This window comes from Mytilus californianus, unplaced genomic scaffold (genome assembly GCF_021869535.1).
Source record: "Mytilus californianus isolate M0D057914Y unplaced genomic scaffold, xbMytCali1.0.p SCAF_11, whole genome shotgun sequence".
NCBI lineage: Eukaryota > Metazoa > Mollusca > Bivalvia > Mytilida > Mytilidae > Mytilus > Mytilus californianus.
In genome coordinates this window covers 56,767,244-56,774,242 of record NW_026262593.1, presented here as the reverse complement: position 1 = coordinate 56,774,242, position 6,999 = coordinate 56,767,244, and the positions used below count along the sequence as shown (strand labels likewise).

Sequence of the window (6,999 nt, the reverse complement as noted above, 5' to 3'; positions counted from 1 at the left end):
ATCCAGAAAGGCGATTCAGACGCATGAAAATTATAAAGCGCTGTTATCATTTTTCGACCTGTTGGTGTCTTGTTATATGTATGTATTTCAAAGAGTATTGATTTATGTTGTGTTGCTATGCATCTACTGTTTATCATTTGTTTAGCAAATGTGATAATTTATATAGCTTATATTTTATATTCATTCATGCAAATACTAACATTCAGCCATTCTTTTGAAATAATGAATGTCGTCCTCGTCGTTAACAACATCGCCTCTTTCAAACTGTTTGAATCCTTTTTTAACAAGTTCCTTAAAAACCAACAAATAGTCAAACTTTAATTAATTGGAACTAGAATATAATTAGCTTCGTATCTCATAATTGTATTATATTCTAGTTTTTGTTTAAGCATCAATACGTATTCAAACATTTTTTTCAATTTGCAATTTTACGATTTTGTGATCTGTTTTTTTTCTCTTGTTTTTGTCACAAAAAAAATAAATCACGAAAATGCCTAATAAAAGAGGGGCGAAAGATATCAGGGGGGGGGGGGGGGGGGCATTCAATCGCATTAGTCGAAAATAAACGGACAACGCCATGGTTAAAAAAGAAAAAAGACCAACAAAAAACAGAAAAACAATACTACACAAAACACAACACAACATAGAAAACTGACGACTGAGCAACACGAACTGACTGTTCGATATCATAAACCAAATATCTTTTTCTTTTTTCTTTTTTTCTTAACATTAACAAATACTTTATTGCACTACTATCTAGTTGTTAACAACTGTCATATATAGTAAAACTATTATATATAGGTTTATCCCTGTGTGTTAATCGTCAAATGAACCGGGGGATTGACTTGACGAAATTGTGTAGTCTTCTTAGTTAGAGTTATTTACATTTGTATTATTACATTTATTTTGCGGATATCTGTTTTCTCCGTTTACGTTTTGCTATTTACAGTAGTTTATTTATACACCCTACACGTGTTACTTTCCGTTGGATTTAAAGATTTGTCTTTCATATTCTATTAAGGTAGGTTTCAAATATAATTAGTGTGCCACTATGATTAAGATGACTTAATATGTAAGGTTTTTTTGTTTGTTTTTTTTTTATATGTATATATCTATTTAAAATATCTTCAATCTTTGATATTATTCTAAATCAAACGTTCAATGAAACGAAAGTAGATATTTCAACGCGTTTGATTTCTTCAAAACTGAAAATAAGAAGATATATTTCTAATCAGAAAACCGTCTTGTGTCCCTTACTAGTTTCAATTCGATAATGATAAAAACATCGTGACACATTATGCAAGAATTAAGTGATTTTCATAGCGTTAAGGGAGAAAACTCTTTTTATACATTACATGCTATTTGTTTTTGTACACCTACCATCATGACCTGGTTCACATACAAAATAAAATACACATACACTCGCCTATACATACGTATACATGTATATATATATATACATATGTCTCTAAACACAAATGTTAGTTTATACACCTATACAATATAATTATATCGCTCTCATTCTATAAATGAGCATGCTTACTTAAAATAATATCATATAAATCTGAACATAAAAAAAATAAACATGAATGTACCTTAATTCTAGTTTACAAAGCACTTAAAATTTTTGCAACACTGCGAAGAATCTTAAGTTTATCCTGCCGTTTACACTCTATTTTAAACATTCCTTGAAATTTTGATTTGAACATGCAAAAAGTATTGACAGGTTTTGATCTTCTTTGTTCAGAGATATAGTATGCCTTATAAATTGCGTATGTAATTATTGTTAATAAGTAATTTATTTCATAGTATTCTTCTTGTTCAATTTTATATCCCCGTGCTAGATTTGATCAGATTAGAATGTGATTACCTATTTTTTTTTTCCCAAATACTTTTAATGTTTTACATGTTAGAAACATTAAATTCATGGCAGTTTGAGCTTGTACTTATTTTCCATTGCTTCAATAAAACTTTACAAGCTAGGATATAATGCAATAGTTTCCATATTAATATTATCAGTGTGTTATCTCTCAGCAAAAAATGAGTGAATTTTAAAATGCTTTCAGCTGTAATATTTAAGTTACCAAATTTTATTAGACGATTCCATTTTGAGAATCCAAATGGTGTCTCTTTACCCTGTGACCTTTCATAAATCTATAAATACTTGTGGTCTCCATGTTATTTAATAAAAGTTCCGGACGACTATTTATTGTGGTGCTCATCTTGGTTAAAACTTTAGTCTTAACTGAATTATCATGCTCAATCATTTTTTCCATATTAGTGGAATAGCTTTTTTAAGTATTAGCAGTTCAGCTATCCAACTAGTTTTGTTTTTTAATTTCTCAAGTACTACCTTTTCTGATATTTTCCCCTTGGTATCTAATATGTCATTTATATGAATTATGTTACTATCAATCCAATTTTAAAAAAACAAGACATTAACCCTTATCTTTTATATAATAATTCCACTTTATAATCTGTTGTCGGATTGATCTTAAGTTTTCAGGTGTTGCAGTTTTTCCCTTTGTATATTTTATCCATGTTTTGATTATTTCTAAGTAGAAGTCTGGTATTTTGTACTTATTTATGTTACATATTGAATTCATATTTTCTATGTTCATATTGAAAATTAGAAAATATTTTCCAAAGTTATCAAAGAAGAATCTTGGTATAACTTTCAAGTTAGAAGTTTCAGGAGATGTCAATCTTTTGACCCATCCTATTTGAATTGCTTCAATTTGTTTTACAATGTCTGTCATATTTAGACCACCTTGTAACATTTGGTTACATAATACTGTTCTTTTCACTTTTTCTGTTCGATTGTTCCAATTGAAATCAAAAATAATTTTATTAAATTGTGTTAAATGATCCTTATCTATATTGGATACTGTTGCTAAATATGTAAAGTTTAAGATGATGAGAGTTTCAACAACAGTTGTTCGACCTATCATCGTTAGATTTCTTTTCTTCTAAGTGTTTAATATTTTTTTCAGATTTTTGGAACTGTTTATCAAAATTCAGCTTTTGGCACTATTTTGTATTCAATCCAAAATATATTCCTACAGACTTAATTGGTCCATTTGTCCAATTAATGTTGTCAAATTTGTCTATGCTGTGTTTTTGTTTACCTTACCATATTCCTTCAGTTTTTGCTCTATTTAGTTTTAGACCTGAGAATGTCCAAAATTTGTCTATTACATTAAGTATTTTAGATATTTCCTTTTAATTTTTTAGAAATAAGGTTGTGTCATCTGCTAATTGTTATATTTTGAGACTATGAGATTTTTCATCAATTTTTATTTCAAACTCTTTGATAATAGAATCTTGTCTAATTTTACAGGCCAATATTTCTACAGCTATTACAAAAATTAGAGCGCTGCAAGGCATCCTTGTCTAATGCCTCTAAAATTAGATGTGGGTTCTGATATCTAACCATTATTCGTAACTGAGCATTTAACATCATTGCAAATAGTTTTAATCCATTTTAAAATTGATTTTTGAAAGCCACATTTTTGTAACGCTGAATACATAAATTCAAGTGAGAAGTCTAAAAATAACAAGGCTCCTTCGATTTTAAATGATTCAGCATAATCTATGATATCCTGAATTTGTCTTACATTATACCCAATATATCGATTTGCAATATAGCCGTTTTGATCTGCACTAATACTTTTTAGTAGAATATTTTTAATTGTTTATGCTAGGGTATATGCAATCAGCTTTGTGTCAACATTTAGCAGTATTTTAGGTCTGTAATTTTTTTAAAAGTAATGGATCGTTTTTATGTGAATAAGGGAGATAATCCTCAGTTTTTGTGTTTCAGTTAATTCCCATTTTTCATACATTTAAATGTATATACTGCAAATTCTTTGAGCTCACCCTAAAAGGTTTGATCAAATTCAACACTGAAACCGTCTGATCCTGGATAACGGTTTGATTTCATCTTAAATAAGGCTTTTTTGCATTCTTCAATGCTTATTTCTCCCTCTAAGGTAAAACTTTCTTTTTTTGTTAACTTGTGGTCTATTTTAATATCTGCAATATATTCTTCAATTTGTTTTTTATTTGGATTAGAATATTAGTGCAATAAAGAATTTGTTAATGTTAATGTTAAAAAAAAACAGTTGGTTTCTACATTTAACACTTGGGAACTACATATACTTATGAAATGTCAAGGCATGGCATAGAAAAGACAATTTATTAGTATTCCTTGCATACACTTCTCATGAACAGTTAGTTCTAGTTCATACATGAAGCACTTGGAAACTACATGTACATATGGAAGGACAATTTATTAGTATTCCTTGCATGAATTTATTCTGAAGTACAATTAGTTCATACATGTAGCACTTGGAAACTACATGAACATATGGAATGTAAAGGCATGGCATAGAAAGGACAATGTATTAGTATTCATTGCATAAACATCTCATGAACAGTTAGTTCATACATGTAGCACTTAGAAACTACATGTACATATGGAATGTAAAGACATGGCATAGAAAGGACAATTTACTAGTATTCCTTGCATACACTTCTCATGAACAGTTAGTTCATACATGAAGCACTTGGAAACTACATGTACATATGGAAGGACAATTTATTAGTATTCCTTGCATGTTCTCATTCTGGAGTACAGTTAATTCATATATGTAGCACTTGGAAACTACATGTACATATAAATGTGAAGGTATGGGAAGGACAATTTGTTACTATTCCTGGCATGCTCTTCTAAATTACAGTTAGTTCATACATATAACATTTGGAAACTACATGTACATATGAATTAATGTAAGTCACGGCAAGGGAAGGACAATTTATTAGTTTTCCTTGCATGCACTTCTCATGATCAGGTACAGTTAGTTCATACCAAATATATTATAGACATGTTGCGAAACAAAATTGACATTTCTGAAACAAAACTGGCGGGAGTAAACAATACAATCAGAACAAAATCATATGGTCCTTCCTTGGACAAGTTGAAGACCTAATAAGTTAGCATTGCATGAAAAATAAGGCGCTCCAAATACCTGAATAACATCCTTCTTTGTTTTGTGGTGAATAAATACAGAGATTGATGATCCACCGGCAAACATAATTTGTCTTCCTGCAACAAGGCATGGTAATCGTGTCTTCTCTAAAAAAAGAAATGGAGGGACCAAAGGAGAAAAACGATCATGGTTCAAACAAAATTTGATATTTTCATATTATTGTACTCGTTTGAATGGCATTCGCATTAGCTAAAAGTTAATATTACGATACCCAAATAGTTGATAACTAATTAATAAGTTGCTGCTTTTGTTAAAATAATGTTTAAGTGTATTCTAAATGAAATTGAAGTCACCTTCATAAGCACAGTAAAAACTGAAATATTTTTAGAAAATTAACATATTTGTCCATGCAAAATAAATTTTACAGTATATGGTCGAAAACAAACTTGCAAATTCCATGACTTCGTCAACCAGTTTCTCCATATTGTCTTCTTTTGGTCGAGTTTCATCTCCTTGTTCAACTTTAGGGTGATCAGCAAATATTATAAACAAGCTGGGTTTAAAAGTTACTTTTTTTTCTTGTTTGATGTTTCGCCAAATTGTTACTTTTATCTACAAATATTCGACAATTCAATAACTGATATAAGAACTGAAGACTTTAAACATCAATATGGTCTTATCACGATTGGAATGACTTGGCTCATATTTGAATACTAAATTTCATCTGCAAAATTAAGTGCAAGCCGATTTTTTTTTGTATCGTGAACTACAAAATAATGCTGACCACTGTGATTTTTTACATTTGCCAACGTAGTCAGAATTTGCGAATAAGAACACAAATTGACGTTTTTAATTGCCGAATAGAACATTTTATTTTTGATTCAATTTCTATGAACAAGTCATGATTTTGTTATGTTGTGGTTGTCGTTGGGTACTGACTGCAAGTTTGCTTTCGGTTTTTATTTTGTTTTTTTTTCTTGTTTTTTTTTTTTTTGTTTTTTTGTTTTTTGTTTTTTTGTTTTTTTGTTTTTTTTTTTTTCATTTTGCTTTTTACATCTGTATACGGAATGGCTATTGATTATATTTGAAGGCTGTACGATGACCTATAAAATGCTATTTTTTGGCTGGTTTTACTAACTGGCGTTAAATAATATATTTAGCAAGCAATGACCAGATATTGAACATTTACCTTTTTCTTTGTTATGCTGTTATCAAAATCAACGTCAAAATATCCACGAAAATCTAAATAAAAATGAAAAGATGACAAATACTGATCGCATTATGCGCAATAAATTTTGATTGTCTAGGTTTTGAGTTAATTGTCAAGTATATTTTGGGGTGGAAGACACTAGTAAACGAATATAAGTCTTAAAAGCTAACTTTGATCTGTACAGCTATTTAAAGACTGAACAATACAATATAATGTAGTTTTCAATTATTTATCAGACTTATCCATTGCATTAAAATTAGTTTTGTTCAGATTATTCGCTTGCAGTCAAAAAAGATCTGTTCAGTCTTTATCTAGACTGTTCAGCAGTTGTTATATACATGTTAAGATCAACAACATACTGTATTTACTGAAACATTAATGAACAGAACTGAGTTGTCTGTATAAGTATTGTCTGACTGGTACTGAAGTTAAAGGAATCGAGGAATCTGAAACTGACATGACTTATTAATTTATCGTTCAGTTTTTTTTTCAGATGAAAAGATTAAAACGACCGTTTTAGACTAAAAGTTGTTTACAAGTGAGAGCAAAGACACATTAAAATGAAAGGGTAATCAACTAAAAGAAAGCTTTTTGAATTTTTTTTTTTATGTTTTTGGAAAGTCAATTTTTACCACAAAAACAAAGATGAAAATTTCAAGAGACGAATTTTGTCTTTATGCACGCATAATGACATGATTCTGACATCATTACATTGAACATCTTCCTTTTGGATTTATATGTTTTACTGTTATGCATTTATTTGCATCATGCACAAATACACCTTGTTGTAGGCTCTCT

The 6,999-nt window shown here is 29.4% G+C and overlaps 1 long non-coding RNA gene across 1 annotated transcript; it reads right to left on the bottom strand.

The window, feature by feature from the left end:
- Positions 1–206: 206 nt before the first annotated feature.
- On the bottom strand, positions 207–6,512 carry LOC127720402 (uncharacterized). The gene is made up of 3 exons (XR_007990721.1): positions 5,438–6,512; positions 5,031–5,137; positions 207–291 (listed from the first exon to the last, which is right to left on the bottom strand). It is a non-coding gene; the product is annotated as an uncharacterized LOC127720402 (long non-coding RNA).
- Between the last annotated feature and the right edge of the window lie 487 nt (positions 6,513–6,999).